Below are 22,426 nucleotides of genomic sequence, written 5' to 3'. Positions count from 1 at the left end.
TCAATGTTTTCAAAAACCTTCCTCTTTGCTCACTATATTAGTCCATTTTCATACTGCTATGAAGAAATACCCAAGACTGGGTAATTTATATAGAAAAAGAGGTTTAATGGACTAATAGTTCCACATGGCTGAGGAGGCCTCACAATCATGGTGGAAGGTGAAGGAGGAGCAAAATCATGTCTTACATGGTGGCAGGCAAGAGAACATGTACAAGGGAACTGCCCTTTATAAAACCAACATATCTCATGAGACTTATTCACTGTCACAATAATAGCATGGGAAAAACCCACCCCCATGATTCAATTACCTCCCATTGCATCCCTCACACAACATGTGGGGATTATGGGAGCTACAAATCAGGATGAAATTTGGGTGAGGATGCAGCCAAACCATGTCACTCATCTTGTTTTTGATTGAGGAAATGTTTGATCACTTCCTTTAACTCAGTGATGATCTTAAATAATTTCTAAATAACTTTAGCTTATTGATCTTGTCTTTATTCGAATACATTTTGATCTTTTTTTCATCATGGATTTTTTGCATTCGTTTTGCATTGTTTTAAATATTTCATTCACATTAGGATTACTGAATTTTTCCGGCACCTTAAATTTTGCACCTGAAGGTGAATGTCTCACTTGCCTCACCTTAGTTATGACCTTGTCACTGTTATTTTAAAAACCTAAGCAGGGAGAGTAGAATATCAAAACTGTGGTTTGGATGCAGCTCTACTACCAACTACCTTTTTGGTCTTGATATTTTCCTTTTACTTGACCTGGTGGCCAGCCAGCTACAACGACAAAACAGTAGAATTACAAACTCTTTCCAGGTGTGCCACTAAACTTCACCCAAGGTCAGAATTGATTGTTGCTTCAGCCGATTGTTACACTTGACAGGTGTCACACACAGGTGAACAGTTTGCTGAAAGGTTCACAATGCAAGAGAAATGACTTGCTTCAACAAAGAGAAAGCCAGGTCTCACAAAAGATCACAAAATGACTGGATCCTGTAAGAGCTTTGTTTCATGAATACATAAGTGAGCCCAGTCAAGTAATAAAGAGTTCTCTCCAGCAAGGACACTACATGGAATGTGACATTTTACAAACGGTGTGAAGCTCTGCCCTACTGTATTCATGTTTGCTTTGCAATTTTTGCTCATTTAAAAGTTGTTCAAAATCTTTTACTCCCTTCAGCCAACCCTCTTGTTTTACAGCATGTTTCAAACACACAAAGGCTAACTCTATATCAGATGATTTCCAAGGTTACTTTTAGCTTCAAGAAAATTAGCTTATGGTTTTTGTTTTTATTATTATTATTGTTGATGATGCTTTAAAATTCGGATGAAGCTCCATGTGGCAGAATGGTTGCTTAGTTTCAAACTGGTCACTGGGGTGACAGCCCAGTGCAAAAATCACAATCACAGTCAGAAATGCCATCCTGGACCATGAAGAGCAGAAATATACCCACAGAGGAACCAAATGGACCAGCACCTGCCATTTCTTCAAATGGTGGCCTCATCTCTCTTTCTAAAATAATTCACCCAGCAAGCATGTTTGCCTAACTACTGCCCTAGCCCTAGCTGTAACTCCTAAATCAGGTTACTGGGGGGAAAATAATTGCCAAAGTTAGGGCAAAGTCTATCTTTCTGTATTAAACAAAATAAATGTACAATTACATTTTAAATTTTAGATGAATTTAGTAAGACTTGACAGTATCAATAATGTGCCATCAATCATTTTTATAAATGCCAATTTTAAATGAACATACACAGAGAATGGGCAGTGTTCTGTGGGCTATTCCTTAGCTTACAGACTCTTATGTAATAGAGAAGAATTAGGAGCATCAATGACCTGGATAAAAATGGTCACACATGGAATAAAAATTATCTTCAAACTAAGAAACTGGGTTGGAAGTGGGGGGGTGATGTGTCTGTGTGTGCACGATGGGGGGCAGGTACACTGCAGAGGAGAGAGTGGGGAGGCAGGTGCTTACAGGCTGCTGCCAAGGTCGTGGTTAGCTCCGCTTCTGCTTAACTTCTAAATCAGTGATCTCAAAGAGGGACTAAGCCACTCATTAATGAATCTGTGAATGACATTAGCCTGTATAGTACCGCAAACACCCACAAATGCAGGAAAAAAAAAAACCCTTTTAAATGGTCTTTAAAGAGGTCAGAAACATGTCAAGAAATTACAGGAGAATTGAACTAGAGGGAGACCATGTAACACATCTGGAGTCAATAAGGGAGGACATAGATGTTCAGAATGTGGGAAAAACAAGGGAAGTGGTTAAGCGAAAAGAGTCCCAAGTGGCTAGCCAATTAGACACAAGTTTTAGAAGTCAGGGAATGCCTTTCATAAGCAGGTTAGAGAAGAGTGTTTCTTCTCTTGATGAGATTTTACCACCTTTCCCCTGGGGTGTCATACTTGGGTTTGTTTGTAAAAACTCTGTAACAGAAAAGACGTCCTTCAATTTCCTAGTCCATAAACATGATGAAATAGAACTGACCCCCTGCAAACAACAACAACAACAACAAATGAAGGCAGAGTATTTTTGCATTGATTCAGATTGGTTCCCTCTGATCACCAAGGATCCCAGGAAGAGCCGATATCAGAGGGGTATGGAAAAGAAACAAACTATCATTCTTTCATCCAAAGCTGAAAAACAATTTCAAAAAGTGTTTATGTTTGTGTGTGTGTGTGTGTGTGTGTGTGTGTGTGTGTTTAATAGATAACCAAGTTTTATAGAGGGAAGGACAAGATTAGGAAGATATTTGAATTCTCAACATTTTCCTGGTGTGTTTCAATTCTACAGGGGTCATGGATTTGCCTAGTCCATGCCTGGGATTGGCCTTAAACTCTGTGGGAGTTCCCATAGGGAATTCCATTTCATCTCCAATACATTTAAGTCTAATTATGAAAATAGGGTTTATCCATAGGAAAAAATGTGAAAACACTGCAAGAGAATATACAATAAATGGCAATGTATAATGCCCCAAGACAGAAGCCATGGACAAATTTTGGAGGAGAGACAAGAGAGAGTATGTGTGGCCCAGAATAATCAAGGAAAGTTAATGGGATAGATGGTCCTTGGGAAGGATCACGAATGATAAATGGGATCTGGACAAGTGGGAAGTAATCCAGGTGAGAAGAACCTGAGCAAATGTGTCAATCAAAGAAGAGTAGTGATCTCTTGATGTGACCCACATGACGACCTCTATGTGAGGTTTTAAAATGATTTCTTTAGAAGTCATAGGATTTTGGTTGGGAAAGGAACTTAGATTTCCACCATGTAGAAAAATCCTCTTTTCAAGATCCCTACAGGACCTACCAGCTTCTACTTGAAACACTTCCACTGATGGAGAACTGGTCAGGTTTTCAAATAGCTGAATGCTTCCCACATTACTTTGACCTTTGGCCTTTTTCTGCCTTTAAGTGTAACATATATCACATTTACCTCCTCAAAATATGACACACACATCCCCAAATTAAAGACGGCATTGGTGGTTTCTCCCTTGTTTTTCTCTTTGTCTTTGGTTCTTCCAACTGTCTTCCTGGGTAGTCCAGGTGGTGGTAAAAGATCTACCTAGGATACCTTATAGTTTGTTAAGATCCCTTTGAAAACATGGACCTGGAAGTGAAGTTGTTCTGTTTTGGTTTGGTGGACTCGGGATTCCCTGGAGTGATCACTTCCTTAGCCTGTGTTACTACTATGTGTCTACTAATGCAATCTATGATGGTTTTTACTGGCTTGTCTTATTAGATATATCACACTATTGACTGGAAGAACTCAGTAGGCCTTTAGAGTACAAAACACTTATTACTGTGGCATGAACATAGAAATAAATGAAGGTAGTGGTAATGGCTGCCAATTCTGACTCTCCTTGCCTGTACTTTGCTCAGTATTTCAGCCTACAAGTGGACAAGAAATCTCTCCACAAGTAGTTGGAAGAGCTTGTGTATATGGTTGTCAGCTGGGGATACAGTGGGTAGAATGATGGTCCTGGCAAAAGATATATCCATGTCTTAACCCCAGAACCTGTGACTATGACCTTACAGGAAAACGATCTAAGAAGATGTCATGAGGTTTAGGATCTTGAGATGAGATCATCCTGGATTATCTGAGTGGGTCCTAAATCCAATGACAGATGTCCTTAGACACTTATTAGACAGGAGGAGAAGACACAAACACAGAGGAGAAGCTGATGTGAGGACAGAGGCAGAGATTGGAATGATGCACTCATAAGCCAAGGAAAGTCTAGAGCCACCAGAAACTGAAAGAGAACAGGGAAGACCCTCTCCTGGAGCCTTCAGAGAAGTGTGGCCCTGCTGTTACCTTGATTTCAAACTTCCAGCCTCCAGAACTGTGAGAGAATAAATGGGAGTTGTTTTAAGCTGCCAAGTTTATGGGGATTTGTTATGGCAGCTACATATTTCCAGGGGTATTCCTGCAGGAATGTGGTGAACACTCCCAATGATCCTTTCCAACACTTCTCTATAGGGCTCAGAAATAGGGAAAAATATTTGGAGATGGCAGCCACTTAGATTGCTACATATTTAGCAACTCTACCCTAGTAGAAAATGTATTAATTTCCCTTTAATCCATTAATAAGTTAGAACACAGACGCCTTCAGAGATGACTGTTAGATAAATTTGCGAAGGGTCTCAAGGGAAAAAAAAAGGCCACAGATAGAATGACTGAGTGTGTATCTGTTGTGGAAGACATAATATAAGTCTGACGATCACATTTAATGAGGAGTCTGAAAACATACGGTGACTCATGTATTAATGCGAGTATGCAGGAGCCTAAACATGCCGCGCTCTATTCAGAAAAGGCCACGTGACTGTCAAAAGCAGTCATAAACAAATTATGCAAATCATCTCAGCAGATAGCAATGACATATTTAGACCTCCCCATCATGCATGTGCTGTTGTGCCAAGAGGCTATTAAAGAAAATTCTTGGAGAGTTTCGACTCTGCTGTCGGTGAAGTCTTTTGTGTGCCTGTGACAAATGCATCAAACACAAGAAGCAAATAAGAGTCACTTGAAAAAAATGGTGGAGTCTAAGTCCACACATTCCAAGTCACAAATTAGTGATGTTACCAAAAAGGTCCCTGGTTAATTGGGATAGAACTTACTCCCACTGTTAGAAGTGTTCTAGTCAACTTACCATGTCAAGGAACTTGGCTTTCTAGAGCAGAGAGAAGTTCTTTCAGATGGGTAGATGAAGAAGGCCAGAGGCGAAGAGAGCAAGACTAAACAGATGACTGTAAAAACTGGAAATCTCAAATTGGTGGATCATCTTGTCTACCTTCCACCTGAGGCAGAAATTCTTTTTAGAATATAAAATAAAAAATAATGATTATTACTATTTAATGAGTAGTTTGCAATATGCAAGATATTGTGCTGGGTATTCAACTTGTTTTTTCATTTAATCTAAAATAAGCCTATTCGAGATCATTAAGGTAATCTTCACTTTACAGATGAGTGTATGTGCAGCTGAAAAACGCAAATCCTCTTTGTCATTCATTTATTAATTCATTCACTCATCCAGCAAACATACACCGTGCACTAAATATGGCAAAAAAAATGATCACCTTTAGTGACAAGAAACTCAGTATCCCAAAAGGCAACCTACTACATTTTCGGACAAGTCTAATTCATACAAAGTTCTTCCTCTTACTGATCTGAAGTGTGTATCTGTGTAACTAACCAAATAGGTCACTCTGGTGTCCTTATGTCACACAGAACAAAATGGAGGAAACGGTAAACATATAAAGTTTACGGGAGACAACCAACATTTTCTGTTCCTGATTTCAGCTCCGTGTAGTTTTCCACATTTTATGGTTTTTGATGGTTTTCATGTCAACCCTATTCTCTGGGGATAGTTGATGATTAAATCCTATTAACCCAGGAACAGTGACACAGTCTTCCTTCCAAATAGTTTTGAAAAGCCTTTGATACTTTGGAGGCATTGTCAGAGGACAACAAATTTGCCAACCACATAAAAGGGAGTCTATGTAATGTCAGCACATAAATATCAGGAGTAGTTATATGCTACTGGGAAGTCCATGAATACTGAGGCAATGAGGAGGACACACTTTAGAGCACCTCTTATCTGTCCTCACCTTGCCAGCATCTTACAGATGGCATTTCGAGTAGTCAAGATCGTATCCTGGTCAACAGGGTGAAAGGAAAAAAAAAGTAGTCAGGATCCCACCAGACCCTATTTTCTTCACTTTAAGTGAGGAATTCAAATATAGAAAGGAAGTCTTAGCCAAGGTCATGGAGACAAGGAGACAGTGACAGGTGAAGCCAGGAAATCACTGCTCCAGGAAGACCCACTGTTTACTTACATCACAGAAGCCCACTCCCCACAGGTTTATGAAAGACAAGGCATTTCCACTGCCAGCCACTCTACCCTGGAACTCCAAGAGAAACAACACAATCTTTGTGAACAGGATTTCCTCCTCTGTCTTTGGGAGCCTTTCGGGAAATCTTTTTTGCTCAGTCTTTGGCCCTCTACTACCGTTTCCATCATTATTATATCCAGATAGTAGCATGATCTAAGATGTCTAACTGTAAGCAATATAACAATGTTTAAAATAATGTAACAATAGTTAACACTCACTGAACATTTACAATATACCAGGCACTTTTCATGTAATTATTTCAATTATTCCTCCCAACAGCACTGAGTCTGGGAAGTATTTCATTTCCCAGATGATGAAACCAAAGCAAAGAAATATTAAGGAACTTATTTAGGCTAGCAACTACATGGTAGAACTGGGTCTGATACACAGACCTGTCTGATACTATCAACTATGCCTTCCTTTCAAGAAAATAATATTAGTAACAACTAACACTGTGGCAGGTACCATTCCAAGCAGTTTACACATTTCAACCCATTTCATCTTCATGATAACCCTATTACACAGCTGGTGAAAGCACGTTAAAGAATCTGTCCCGGGTCACAGAGGTAGCACATGGTAGATCTGGGTTTTGAAAACCGAGGTAGGCAGCCTCATGCCAGAGACAAGACCACTATTCTAAAGCAGTAGCATTGCCCCACCTAGAATGGAATGAATAAGATTGATATTTTCTAGTGAGGCACTACCCAGTCCCCCCAGTCAGTCTGACCTACCCACCTAGGCATGCAGCCCACCTTGCTTCAGTAGTAAGGACTGAGGGGGACTGTGAAGTACACCATTTTAGCATCCTTTGGGGAAAAATGTCGCTAAGGAAACTGACATGCAGGGAGGTTGGGGTTCTCCCTTAGGGTTCTGTAGGCAAGCTGACCTCAGTCCACTAATCCCCTACTCTTGAATGATGAAAACTTGTGGTATCTCTGAAGGGCAAGACCCAGAGAAGTGACCAGGGCTCTGGGCACACAACTGCTTATATGCAATGACTCAAGGTCATCCAAGGGCACAGGGTATTCCATGACAAGACCAATCACATCCAATGGGTCATGAACCTCCCTTCTATGGTACAATGCAGGCTCCAAACCAGGGGCTTCCTCCTGCCAGTGGCTCGGCATGAACCCTCACTCTGGCTAGGGAGAAGGGGGTTTATCTGTGAGACTGGAGGAGACCAAACGCCTGGTCTGCCCTGGAGATAGCACGACTGACAGCAAAAAGAACTCTCTGCCAAGTCAGATTACAGCAATGACAACAGGACATTTCCCCCAAAAGGCGATGGAAGAATGTGGAGAATCACATTTTGTGGGTCTGTGGTAGGATGAGAGCCTTAGGGTGGGAAAAGGAAGACATCACAGCCGGCCAGCAACTCCTAAAAGCTTTGCCTGGGAGGCTAGTAGAGACAAATCTGCCCACCTTGTTTAATGACATCGTTTAAGCATTCTCCTCCTGTTTTCTTTTTCTAAACTGTTAACATTGAAGTTAATTACCTACAATTAATTACAATAACAAGAACTATCAAGGTTCCTACAATTGCAACCACATAAGATCTTTATCTTGATAGTGTCAGACTCTGTCCTCCAAGCAACCCAGGAAAATTCCTTCCAAAGGAAGAACCTAGCCTCAGTTTGGCACCAGTTAGCACCAGGCATCGGTTGCTGGATGCTAACATACATTAGCTACCTCATTTACTTCTTACAACCACGTTAGATCATGGGGATTATTATCTCCCATCTTACCGATGAAGAAACTGAAAGTCAGAGAAGTAACTTGCTCAAGGATATAAATGAAGGAGATTGTACATTTTTCCATCAGGCCTATGTCCACTTGAACAGTGGGTGGAGTTACCACAGGAACTCTGGACAGAACTTGTGTGTAAATTACCCAATAGACCAACTGCATTCTAGACAATCTGACTCTGAATTTCAGTCTTTGTCACTTCTTTCCCTTCTTCTCCCTGTGGGTACAGTGTCTACAGCTTTGCTCCTTTAATACTCAGACATGCTGACATACAGTGATGAAATGATTTATTTAGTCGTAAATTAACTACCATGAAAAGCACTAATCAACCATGGTAAACCAGAGACAATGTAATCTTGAGGAGAGGTTTAGATGCACTTTTATCCAGAAGGTCCTAGCTTTGAATCAAGTGAGAACCTTAGTAAGAGACAAGTGGTAGCCAAACCCCACCCCCTAAACTCACAAGCTTGGGGAAAATAATAAACAAAGGTCAGTTAAGAAAGAACAATACGGGCCTCCAAACAGTAAGACAGAAATTGGCAACAAGAACTGGGCAGATTCTTAGCGGTGAAAAACGTCTGTCTGTCTAAGGCAAAAATGATCTCAGCTTGTTTCAATTCATACCTTTGGAGAATTTACATGCACTTTGTATTTCTGGGTGGATGAATAGGAGCATAATTCCTAACAGATTATTCCCTTGCAAACATATCTGCTAACTTAAATCTCAGAAAAACAGCTGATGATGGAATCTAGAATGAAGCATCTCACAGATTTATTTCTTCTTCCAATTTTTCCAGCTCATCCCAGCAGGGAGTTGGGCTTAAAAATGGTTTCCTTTCTCTGACAATAATATTGGGTAAAGAGTTTGACTATTGGGCTGTCAAGAACAGAAGTAGTACAGGCTGTGTGATCAGGATTAAGAAAACAAAAATGGATCCTAGAGGTAAAATTACTTTAAAAGTCAGGTCATGGCAGAACAATTTCCTCAGTATATTTGCTATTAAAAGAAAAAGAGACAGAAAAAGCCAAAGAGGTCCAAAAAATTAAAAATCAGACCTGAAGTCACATTCTTGCGGCAAACAGGGAATTAATCCTTACTGTAACCAAAGGTCAGCAGGCAGCCAGTCCAGGTCTAAATGTAAACAAATTCTAAATGCACACTGCAAAGTCGTATTTAAAAGAGTGCTCAAGAAAGAGCAAAGAAAATGGTAGACTTTTTCAGAGAAGAAAGAAAGGAAAACTGGAACGGACAGCTTCTGAATAGGGCAACAGAACTTGCCCTGAGGAATAGGTTTTCAGGGGGAAAGAAAAAAAAAAAATCTAGGGACACCTCACAGGTTTAGATCAAAATATGGGGGGGGAAACGGTAAAAATAAGAGCTCCGAATCCAGTCTGCACTGGCCTCCTAGCCCCCTTAAAAGAGTGAACAGATCTGTACCTTCGAGCTAAGTTTCAAAACAAAAGCCTTCATTCTACTTCTCTCTAGGTGGTGGTTGTTGTTTTAATCAGATCAAGCATGAGGACGAGCACAGGCTGGATTAATGATCAGAGAAACAAAAAGGATTAAATATCTGGCCCGGGAGAAGTTTATTGTGCAACTAGAATGTCAAAGGCATCTCTCTACTATTCTCTCTCAAAAAACCTTCTCCCTCTAGGGCAAACACTAGAGACAAGCCATTCAGCTTGTATTTTTTCATTCAAATTCCCTGTTCAGAGCCCTCAGGGGCCAGTGGTCTCAATGCCAAGAAAGAAAAATGGAGGGTTTCAACTCACCTCTTCAAGCGACTGCCTGGGGCTCTCCAAGCAGCAGCGGGCAGGCAGCTCTCATCCCTTGTGGGTGAACCGAGCAGTTCCTTGGGCCGCCGGAGTTGTGACCGGCCTCAACTTTGGTGAACAGGTGCCTGGAGGAAGGAGGACGGCATTGGTCGGTCCAGAGCAGGAAATGGGTGACATCACGGAAGCCCGGACAGATAAAGCATTGCTGAGACCTTAGGGATTGAAACAGGAGGCCCCGCCTACCTGTCATTTACCTGAATACCTGCAAGCAGGTGGGTGGCGTCTCTTTGTGGACAAATGAATCAGTTAGAGCAATTTGCCAGGTGGAATTTACTTTCTTTCCTGAGCAAAGCACGTGTCCAGCCCCGTGTTCAGATCTGAAGTCAAATGCCAGGTTGTTTCCCAGGCCCTCCCCTTTCCCCATATCTGCCCACAAAGGAGTTAAAAGGGAAGTTTAAACACCAAAATGAGACAGTAATTTAGCAGACACAAAAAGGAAGAGTGTGAAGCTCAATTGCTTAGAAATATCTGAGGTGCCTTTTTGAATGGCATCCATTTGAACACCAAGTGTCTCTCTCATTCCAATAAAATGACAAATTTAAGGTGACATTTCCAATTCATCTTTTAAACAATTCTAAATAGGATACCTGTCGGCAGCTTCAAAGTGGTTTTCAAACACTTTTGCCCTACCCCTCCACCGCCCAGCATTTTTAATTCCATATTCAGGAATTCGCAAAACTTCAGTCATTCCTATCTCGGCTGCCTTGGCAGTTACAGTCATACGGCAGTTACAGTGCACTGCAGGCCTGCAATTAGGAGCAATTTAAATGATTCAGATTGGAATGGTAGTACACTCATCAGGCGATGTTGTCTGCTGTTATAGCCAGGAAAGAGGCGTCAGAGTTATTTCTGTCCCAAGCGTGGTGTGTGACCCTGGACAAGTCACTGGTTGCTTCACCTTTTCCAGCAGGAAAGGAAGCATAAACTCATCCAGTACCACAGCAGGCAGCTGGGAGGTATCCCAGGACTGTTAAACCCTCTGGCATCTTCCCAGGAAGGCTGTAAACATCTCCCATCATCCCACTGAAACGCTGTGTATTTTTACCACCTGCATCCAGCATTCCTGGAACTTACTACCTAAGGAAACTGTGGATTCCCCCTCCGGGAGGATGGCCTGCCTGCCCAGAGAGAATTTTTTTCCCCTTCAGGAAAATAAATATTGACATTCCTCTTTTCCTCCTACTTTTGCCTCCCTCATCTTCTTCTTTCCCTCCTCCTGATTTTGGGAATGCTTTGGTTCCACCGGTTTTAATATTGGACTACCTAGAGGTTTTGGGGTTTGGTTGGTGGGAGGAGGGAGAGAGAAGGAAAAATGGGAGAGAGAAGAAAAGGAAGTCTGGATTCCTACAGCCTGGGCCTCGGCTGGCTGCAGCCAGTCAATAGCTCGCAAAGCAAGCGGGAGGGGAAGGAAGAGAAATTGTAGTCGAGGGCGGGGGCTGGGGGCCTGCTCTGGTGCTTGACCTCAGAGGAGCTGGCTCCTGTCCCCGAGCCGCTCCAGACAGGTCTAAGCTACCTCTTTGCACCTGGGAACTCTGTGCCTTTTGAGAGTTGAAGGCTTAAGAAAACAAACAACAACAACAACAACAAAACTATTCAGTTTTTATCCAGTAGAAACTAAGGTAGGTGTGGCTATTCCTTTATTATTTAAAAGAAAAAAAGGGAGGTAACAAAACCTTTTACACGCAGGTGTTTCAGGAAAAGGTTTCACGCCACTAGTTTGATAATTGAGAAACATCACTCACGCAAAGGCACCCCTTCACGCGGACAGCGTGTCCCCTGGGCAAGGGGGAGGGGAGGGCGAGCCCGCCCACCTGATGAATCATCTAGAAGGCCACACCTTCAGCAGTCTTGCCTTTGGCAAAGGGCAGGATCCGACTTGAGAGGGGATCACAGGCTTGGGTTCAAGGCCATGGGTGGGCAGGGGAAGGGGTGCAGGTGAAATGAATTCGCATAAAGCTTCACTGAACAGCCTGGAGATTGTGAGGTTTCACTTGCCATATTCACATACACACAGTCATCTACATCCATGGTGTGATGAGTTGTTGTAAAACAGAAAGAAAATAGAGAAGTAAAGTTAATTCAGGAGTGAAGCTAATTCCCAGGTATAGTGTATAAAGGAAGAGAAAAAACTGTTTTACACAATTAGCCTTCTCAGGTGAGATCTTTCTTGATACTCCTGGATTCTGAATAATATGCATGGGTTTAAAAATAATAATATGGGCTTTTTGGGGGGGGGGGGCATTAGGGCGATTACATTATCATGGAAATGATATTTCTAAACTACTAGGAAAAAATGTAATCATAAAAACGAACATTGTGTTTAACAGGTGCTACTTATTGTTCTGAGCACTTTGTACAAGAACGCTGTGTCAAGTATTATTGCTATTTGCATTCTACAGCTGGGAAAACCAAGACATAGTGAAACTGAGAAGCTGCCTAAGGACAAGCTCATCAGCAAGTGGCAGAGCAGTTTTTAATCAAGGCCCACTTTTTAACCACTGGAAAGAAAGGAAGGAAGGTTCTGATTTCATGCTCACTGGGACACTTCCTGGACACATTCAACTTCTTACCCATTATTCAGAAGGAGAAACCTGTAGAAGTAGCCCTGGGGAGTGTAGTTTCTGATAAAGGATGTCTCCGTTTGGAAATTAATTAGTAATCTGGTCTATACACTGAAAGTGTTTGTATTAAAAAATATATATATATATACACACACACACATATATATTCATAAATTCATGCATATATTTATGAGAAAACATACCAGGAAATCCATCACACCGGGTGCACACTTGAAATAATCTTTGAGAGCTTATCAAACCAACGCCAAGATAGAAGGCCAGCTTGAGGGACCCCTCAAGAATGACCAGTTGTAACTCTCTATGACATCTTTTATGGTCATTTTTCTCTGTAACTTTTGCAGTCTATCACTTTAAAATCTGAAAAGTTAATCCGAATGGCCATGAGAACATGGAACTGCATACGTTTGAATAATATGAGAGAATAAAAAATTGAGTTTCATTATAAACCACTACCAAGAAGAATGGTTTAGACTAGGCTTGGCAAATCCTGGACATATAGTGCTCCATTCCCTCCTCCCATACCCTTCTCACTGTCATTGCTAAAGACTATGACACTTTTCAACTCAGAAGGAGCTTTGGAATATTGAAGGTATTACTCCAGGCACACTAGCAGTTGGTTTTAACCCCCAAGATCAAACCCTTTTCTTTTACTTTCTTACTTTCTTTTCTTTCTTTCTTTTATATACATATTTTTTAGAGAAAACTCTCCCTTTGTCATCCAAGCTGTAGTGCCGTGGTGCCATCATGGCTCACTGCAGCCCCAACCTCCTGGGCTCAAGTGCTCCTCCCACCTTAGCCTCCCAAGTAGCTGGGACCACAGGCACGTGCCACCATGCCTAGCTAGTTTTTAAATTTTTTCTGGAGATGAGGTCTCACTATGTTGCCCAGGCTGTTCTCAAACTCCTGACCTCAAGTGATCCTCCCACCTCAGCCTCCCAAAGTGCTGGGATTACAGGTGTGAGCCACTTGGTCCCCTTTTCTATCTCTAGTTGGACAATAAGTGAGACAGAAAAGAGGGCTGATCAGGAAGCAAAAATATTGGTGTTGGCTGGTGCCATTGGGGAATATTTCATGAAGAAAGGAACATGAATTGGGCCTTGAAGGATTTGGAGAGGTGGTGAGAGGGCACAGACCATTCCAGACAAAGCAGTGGCCTGGGTGGAACAGGAATGATCATAGCCGATATCTGTTGGGGAGGAACATGTATGTGGTGAGGGAGAAGAGGAATATGAGACAATGAAATATGCACCTTGCTGGGGCGAAGAGGATCCACTGATTGCTAACTTTAGATGGGGTGAGACTGTAAAGAGCCTTGGGAACCTCAAGGGCTAACTGCTTCATGTCCTCACATGCCTGTTGACTACTTTTCTCATGATGATTAAACAGCTTAAGAAAAAGAAACTCAGTATCTTGGGCATGGGGTAATTTCTTACGCATGACAATGGTTTTCAGCATTGAGCTAAGCTTCCAGGATATGCCATTTTAGCAACCATATGATCTTTCTCTCTAGGAACAAGCCTCCTTTGCAGTCAACATATCCTGCAAACTTTGTTCTTTGCATAGGCAGGTGGAAAGCATTAGAAAGCTTTCTGAACTCAAAGTTGGGCCTGTCCTAGTTAACCAGCTGGCTCACTTGGGCTTTTTGATTAGTTTTAATTCCTTTATATATCTTGACAGGGAAATCTAAGCGGGGGAAGGAGGTCTGTCTTCAAAGCTCTTTTCTTTTAGATCCCCACAATGAAGTCTGGTGTTCTCAAGGACTCTTCCTGGCAATGAACCTACGGCAAAGACCATGACTTGTGATTCAGCAGAATTACTTTGCCCCTGTTTTGCTTCCTATTTTTTTTCCCACAACATATTTCTAGAGTTGTCTAAGATGACTGAATGCCACAACTAAAATGGACATATTCCATTTGACTTTAATAAAAGTCATCTCTATAAAAAGGCTTTTTGGCTGTCTTCTGAAGGTATTTAACATTATGATTTGGACTTGCTTGTTACATTATATACCATCATATTGGTTGTAATTACTTTTTTAAATGGGCTCAGCTCCATATCTTTTATTGGGTAATTATATGCACTTAGCATAACGCCGACGAGCAGATCTCAGAGGGGCAATTATGGGAAATAATAGTAATAGTCACAAACATCAGCTGATGTGATAGAATGCCATCTGGTTTTGTGTATATGGAAGATAATTCCATTTCTCTCACAAACTCACAACCTGTGTGTCACCTAGTTTGCAGATGAGTTTCTAGGGTAATCTATGGCTCTACAGTTTAGGAGGAAACACTTCTCTGGTTTGTGTGCTTTTGGGGAGAGAGAGAGAATCTCAGGAAAATGAGCATTAAATCAATTATTGAAGTTGGCGCATATTTTGTGAAAGTTTACCACACTGATTTGTGGTCAGCACGTTCTTCTTTAGTAGGAGAAAAAACAAAAAAAAACTTCATTGTTACTGTCTTTATAATGGTCACGAGACCTATATCTTATGACAATTATACATATTTTTATGTTTCTGTGATCTCCATTCTTGCATAAACAAGGTAGATTATTCCCAGGGAATTTTTTGGTGGTGACTGTTGCTCTTTTGAAGGTTGCCATGTCTTTGTTTCTTTCTTGGATCCTTCATACATGGCAACTTAGTTGACCCAGTTCCACACAGCAGATTTAAAATGTCTCTTCTCCTTGTTAACTTTGACTTCATCCTGAAGGCTTCCACATTCTTGTAGACGACCCTTCCAGCATCCCTGACTTCCCTCTACTATAATGACAATGACATTCCCCTCTACTTCCATTGAGTTACCCATTCTCTGGGCCACCCCTTAGATCTTGTGATCACCCCAAAATCTCCCATTTCAAAAGAAATTTGAGAATGCAACTCTCTACTGTATTTTCTTATCCATTCAGATTTTTCATTCCCTTCCTCAAATTTTACCTTCTTTCTGAATGGACTGTACTGTCTGGTTCCTGGACTCCGGGAGGCTGCCCAAGAATATCTGTTCCTTACTAGTTTCACTTTAGGTCCATCTAGCCCAGATCCTACTTCCTTGCCAGCATCTTTAGCTTCCTAAGGACCTGGCAAAACCACATTGCTAGCCTTCTTTTTCTACAAGCCTGGAAATGAGTGCCTCTACCCATGGATGCTTTGCAATGCACTTGTCACTCTCCTTGTCAATCTATCAATTGATATTCCTGATCAGTCCCTCTTCCTGTCTTTTCAGTAGTCATGCACCCTCAGCTCCTTTGCCTTGCCTGGGCTGTGAGGCATTTTGTGATCTGGCCCCTGCCTGCCTTCAAACTTTATCCATATCTCTGATCCTTTGCAAGCACAGAATGCCACCACCTGCCAGCCCCATGCCCTAGTAACACTGTGTTAGAGGGGTGCACTGCCCCACCCCCATTTCCACAGGGGACTGGTTTTCTAAGCACATTCTGGCCATGTTCCACCCTTCACTCCCTCTGTCCCTGGGAGTCCTTGGCTGGTAAAATGGAAATGAACGGCAGGGCAAACGTGGGTTTGCACCTCCCTTTCCTCTCTTGAAAGTGAGCCAGAGCTTTCCTCTGTGGCTCCACACTCTGAGTCTCTCCAGGGCAGGCTTCTGTCTAGGAGGCTGCCATGCCCACATCTGCTCAGTCTGAGTGCCTTCTAGCTCTGTTTCCCTTGTTCTAACCTTATTCTCCAATTTAGCTGTTGCCATTTCAAAGGTGATATTTTGGCCTCCATAATTATTCATTTAAAATTTTCTCAAATTGTCCTGAACCTAGATGAGAAAAAAGGGTCCCCCTTGGATACTCCCCAAACCTGACTGTCTGTGGTTCCCATAACAACCAGGCTGGATATTTTTATGGTTATTTCTAACATTTGTTGTACCATTGTTGCACCATGCCTAACATTTGTTGAACCGTTGCCTAGATCGATATTATGCTCTTTGCCCATGTTCTGAATCCTAGCAAAAAAATCCCATGAGCTAACTACAAACAGGTGAACAGACTGAGTCTCTGCGAGGTAAAGTAACTTGTCCAACATGCCTGGTTGGTTATGGGTAGACTTGAGACTCAGTCTCAGGCAGGATTATTCCTCCATCTACAGGGCTCAGCTCAGATGCCATCTCCTTTACAGGACCTTCCTGACTTCCCCAAGCAGATATTGATGCCCGTTCTGCACCCGTGACACACTCTGCTTCAGCAATTATTTTACTGACCGTGATTTTTTTGTTTTTTTTTTTGAGACAGGGTCTTGCTTTGTTGTCCAGGCTGGAGTGCAGTGGCACAATCACGGTTTACTCTAGCCTTGACCTCCTTGTGATCAAGGGATTCTCCACCTCAGCCTCCCAAGTACCTGGGACTACAGGCATGCACCACCGTGTCCAGCAAAATTTTTGTATTTTTTGTAGAGATGGGGTCTCACCAAGTTGCCCAGGCTGGTCTCAAACTCCTGGGCCCAAGTGATCCTCCTGCCTTGGCCTCCCAAAATGGTAGGGCTAGAGGTGTGAGCCACTGCACCTGGCCCTGACTGCAATTTTTAAAGACTGTTTCCTCTCTAGACAGTGAGGAAAGGAATGTGACTTTCCATATAATCTCAGACTTAGCCTGGTATTTGGAAGAAACACAGGAGGCCTTTGATAAATATTAGTTAAGAGAACTAAAGGTGAGTATAAGTCAAGGGAAGGAGTGGAGGAAGGGAGGGATTACTCATTGTTAAGTTACATCTTGAGTCATCTCTTCGTTTTCTTGAGAGTCAAAGCCTGTATACTTTGGGAAGGGAGCTAACGTTGTAACATTTAATTTTCAGAATCCCATTCACAATAATGAAGACGTTAATTCATTCACTCATTTATATACTAAATTTATTAAGCACCTTCAATATGACAAAGATGGAAAGAATCTCTGCATTTGAGGAACTTAGAGTCAATAAGGAAGCAGAGTTAAGGACAAACAATTAAAGTGCAAGATAGAAATTGCTGAACAGAGGAGTGATACAGATGCAGTTACATGAGACAGCAGGCCAGCTTGTTTCTTCTAATTTTAAGGCTCCAAGTTATTATAAAGTACTTGCCTGAGTTTGCAGAGCTAACATTTGAGTGGCATGTGAACCAGGGCAATTCATCTTGAATAGGGGGTCGTAAAATAAGGCTGAGACCTACTGGGCATTCTAAATCACAGGATGAGATAAAAGATTGGCACAAGACACAGGTCAGAAAGACTTTGCTGATAAAACAGGTTGCAGTAAAGAAGCCAGCTAAAACCAAGATGGCTATGTGAGTAATCTCTGGTCGTCCTCACTGCTACACTCCCATTAGCGCCATGATGGTTTATAAATGCCATGGCAACGTCAGGAAGTTACTCTATATGGTCTAAAAAGGGGAGGCCTGAATAATCCACCCCTTATTTAGCATATAATCAAGAAATAACCATAAAAATGGGCAACCAGCAGCCCTTGGGCCTGCCTGTCTATGGAGTAGCTATTCTTTTATTCCTCTACTTTCTTAATAAACTTGCTTTCACTTTACTCTATGGACTCACCCTGAATTCTTTCTTGCAGAAGATCCAAGAACCCTCTCTTGGGGTCTGGATCGGGACCCCTTTCCTATAACAGTGCCAGTTGACTATAGAGCCCATGATCTTCCCAGGTCCCCCGCAACCTTATCTTAGCTCTTACCCGTGAAGGGCCAGGCAGAGAAGGAGGCTCATGGGAACTGAAACTGAAGCACACTTTCATATTCTATGTATGTCACCCGAGAAAACCTAAACCTCTTATAGCTTTAGAATTTGCACAAATGTAGAGGCAGCTGCTCTGAGTGGGTAGAAAGACTATGTATATTTCAGATATGGTCTCAGTTTCATGCCCACAGTCAGGGCTGGCTGGCATGCACCTTGGGAAGAACTTGAAAAAGATCTGTGCTCTGCAGGTGACAGTAACATCTGTAGATGTTTAGATGAATTTAAAATTCCTTTAAGGTAGAGTTGGCAGTTCAGTAACCTTTTTAAAAAGGCCCCCTTCCCCAATACCATACGCTTTTTAAGTGTTGTATTATTTAAATCCCTGTTAATTCTATTTTTATATATTCAGTGCTCAGTGGATAGGAGCAAACTACTATTTTCCTCACATCAAGCCTCCACACACTTGCTGTCCAACAGAGTATTCTGTCCTCTAAGAGCCCAAATTCTTCAAACTTTTTCCCAAAGGGGTTGAAAATTCATAATAACTAGTAACACAAAGTGACTTGAGGACACATGCACACACACAAAAATGTCCTAGTAGGGAATGGAGTGGGAAAGGCCAAAGCAAGAGGGGAATTGTTTTGCTGGCCAACTCGGGTACAAGAAGAGCAGGAGAAGCCAACTTGCTAGGTGGGGAAGTGTTTTCCTTCCCATGAACTTTTGCTTCCAAGAAAGGGCAGGCCCTCAAAAACACAGACTATGGCCAAGGAGCTCATCCCTTTAGTTGTCCTAAATTAAAGAATACAAGAAAGAGCGTATCATGAAAACCACTCACTATTACCAGAGAGAAGTACTCTTGGTCAGATTCTAACTAATAAGGTCTCAGTGAAGGGAAGTTCTTTTGACTTTTCTCAAATCAAGAGCATGTGAAGACACCCCTTTTTAACTTGGACATGAACCTGGATGGGTGGCCTCTTTTTTTTTCTTTTCTTTTTTTTTTCTTTTTTTTTTTTTTTTTGAGACAGAGTCTTACTCTGTTGCCCAGGGTGGAGTGCAGTGGTGCAATCTCGGCTCACTGCAACCTCTGGCTCCTGGGTTCAAGTGATTATCCTGCCTCAGCCTCCTGAGTAGCTGGGATTACAGGTGCCCGCCACCACACCTGGCTAATTTTTGTATTTTTAGTAGGGATGGGGTTTTACCATGTTGGCCAGGCTGATCTCAAACTCCTGACCTTGTGACCCACCCACCTTGGCCTCCCAAAGTGCTGGAATTACAGGTGTGAGCCACCGTGCCTGGCTGACCTCTCTTTTTAGAGATGGAATTCAGCTCTAAAAAGTGGGTGCTTGTCTCATGGACACTTGTTACCAATCTGTGATGAGTTGCCTGGAATAAACAAGATTAGACTTCTTGTGGCCATTAAGCCACTGTGAGGTGGAGCAGCAGATATGGATTCGGCTGAGGTAGAGGGAGGGCTTGTCCATGTCCGTAGCAGGTAACTCTGGTCCCAGAGGCAGCTGTCTCCTGCCAGGGTCAGTGTGGACCCTGAACTTCCAGTCCAAAGTTTAGATTGTCACAGAGTAATGAATGCTTTCCCTGCTACTCTCCTCTGAGTATTATGAGAGCGTGGGGAGTTATGATCATTAACCATCTCTGGAGTGCACCATCTCTGAATAGCTCAACTAATCCGGATTTGGAAATGTTGTCTTCAACTGCAATCACAGGACCAAAGTAAATCTGAGGGAGCAGGGATATAATCATGTCTGAGAAGTTTGAGGAAAGCCTGGCCAACGTAGCAAAATCCCATCTCTACTAAAAATACAAAATTTAGCCAGGCATGGTGGTGGGCGCCTGTAATCCCAGCTACTAGAGAGGCTGAAGCAGGAGAATCGCTTGAACCCAGGAGGCTGAGGTTGCAGTGAGCCAAGATGGCACCACTGCACTCCAGCCTGGGGGACAGAGCAAGATTCTGCAAGAAAGAAAGAAAGAGAGAGAGGGAGGGAGGGAAGGAAAAATCTGAGAAGAGGCTTGTGTTTCGTATTTAAATCTATTCTACTCAGTTTTATGAAGATGGAGGTTTAGGAGTTAGGAGAAGTGTTATTAACCAGACCGGAAATCCCTAAGTTCCTTGTTTGTGATGTCTTAATTTGAGTCTTTGCCCATATCAGTGCCAGCCATCAGCCCAGAGTGGCCAGACTGGTCCTTCCAGTTGTGGCTGTCCCCCTAAAGTGGCATGGTTCACCCCTCTCCCACTTTCGCTAAGTCTGCCCAGGAGGTGGACTGGAAATGCAGCTTTGACAAGTTCTGCCATGGGTATACTCGCACCCCCACATTGGGCGACTCTCACTAAGTGTCTTGCCAGGGTGGCCAGTCCTTCTAAGTGATTAGGCTGCACCTGGACCAACACTGTTTGCGTTCTGGCCACCTGCCCATAAACTCGCAGCAGCTGTGATGACTGCATGAGCCTGGCAGTAAGCCCATTGTCCCCTGGGATGCTTACTCCTCAATGCCATGTGGCTGCAGGGGGTTTGGCAGAGACAGCAGCTGTGCTAGGTATGTCCCCTCCTCATCTGTGCCCCCTAGAGGCAGCTGCACACACCGACTCCTCTGAATTTGAAGCTAGGAGATCTACAAGGCTCCTGCTCTACTTTCAACTTGTCTCAAGATGGCATCTTCTCCACGATAAAGGCATAAGGGACCACATGTCAGGGGTCACCGCAGGTCAGTCTGAAGCTGCCAGTCATCTCAAAGTCAAACTCTCCAAACTGGTTACTGCTAGTTCTTCCTGCCCTGCATCCCCTCTCCTGCAAACCACCCCATTCTGTAGAATCTGAATACCACCGACCCTCATCACCCCTGCTCACGTGGCTGACTTCTCTGGTTAGCACCGTTGTCCTCCCCTGGAAATGATCCCATGAAATTCATAAAACATCAAAAATGGCTCCTCATCAGATAGCCTTATGGTTCTACTGGTATGATAGAAATAGGGACAGAGTGAGAAATAGAAACTAGGATCTGTCTGTGCAGAAACCTAAGGTAATGAAAATTAAGTTACTCTCTGAAGCGATAAGGGGATGGATCCAAATCTGTGACCTTGACATCACCATCTATTCTAGGTCCTGCAAGCAACAGATGCCAAGACCAAATTAAATATGCAAGGACTTGATTAGGGAAAATACCTGTGGGATCAACAGGGGATAGGGGCTGAGAAAGGCTGGGAGAGCTATCCGACCACCATCCAATCTGACGCCAGTGAAGGAGAGGAGGGAAGGTTCGGTGGAAATGTACCTGGGCCAACATCAGCTGTCAGAGTAATCCCAACTCTCAGGAACAAGCCTGTCTTAGGGTCCGGCAGCACTCAGTCACTCCATCACTGGCCACGAGCTGCACCTGGAAGGGTGGCTTGCTGCAAATGCAGGGGTGGCTTTCAGAGTGCAGCCACTTAAGTCCTTTGTCAGTGACACCTTCTATAATGGGGAATATGTGAGGGCATTCGAATGGCCTTTCTACGTGGTAACTAAACTAATGAAGTAGCTGAGGAGATGGGGAATGGAGTCCACGGGACCCAAGTCAAGGGAAGGCGATCAGGATATTGTTTCAAGGAATGAAAAACACGTGTTGAGTGAGAATTCACAAGGCTTCAGCCTGATCACCTGGACTGGGCTCAGTGTGAAGGAAACAAAGTCTGTACATCCATGACATATCATTTTACTCTATTTTAAAACAGACCAACTATACCTGAAAGCCTAGAAATTTCAAAGCCTTGAAAAAATTCGTCTCTTTTCAAGTTTCTCTTAGCACTGACAGTAGATATGAAGCTCTGAGACCACTTTTGAAGCTGGAAAAGTCAAGGACAAAAGTACAGAGACAATGAGTTTCGTGGACATCTTATGACCTTTCTGGGCCTCAGGTTTTTCATCCATAAAAAGATCCCTTTCAAGTCTAAACTTCTAAAATCAAATAATGCTCAGATTGGCAAAGTTTCTAATAATCAAGGAAAACAGTTTTCCAGGATCTGGAGCACCACAGTATCACTGTGTTAAGGCAGCAAATAAATCAGCCCTGGTTGTGCTGGCCATGGGGCCGTGGAGGACTCCAGGGTGGTTGCAGGACTTCCTTGGGAGCCAATTCCTGACTGCATTTGAGGACCTACTCATTTTCGTACTCATGGTTCCTAGCTCATGGGGAAACTCA

At 42.8% G+C, this 22,426-nt stretch overlaps 1 protein-coding gene across 6 annotated transcripts in view; it reads right to left on the bottom strand.

The window, feature by feature from the left end:
• The window catches only part of LNX1 (ligand of numb-protein X 1), a 202,764-nt gene that overhangs the window by 124,152 nt on the left and 56,186 nt on the right, over positions 1 to 22,426 (bottom strand). Inside the window, exons 2-3 of one of the 6 annotated variants that reach the window (XM_005555290.5) lie at positions 9,927 to 10,054; positions 5,165 to 5,326 (exon numbers count right to left, since the gene is read on the bottom strand). The gene's annotated coding sequence lies outside the window, so the exon portion shown is untranslated. Of the gene's footprint in view, positions 1 to 5,164; positions 5,327 to 9,926; positions 10,055 to 22,426 lie in introns of those variants that run through there. The other 5 variants (XM_005555291.5, XM_074040017.1, XM_074040016.1 and 2 more) reach the window with 5 other exon arrangements.

Source organism: Macaca fascicularis, chromosome 5 (assembly GCF_037993035.2).
Source record: "Macaca fascicularis isolate 582-1 chromosome 5, T2T-MFA8v1.1".
NCBI classification, from domain to species: Eukaryota; Metazoa; Chordata; class Mammalia; order Primates; family Cercopithecidae; genus Macaca; species Macaca fascicularis.
This window is presented reverse-complemented; position numbering and strand designations above follow the sequence as displayed.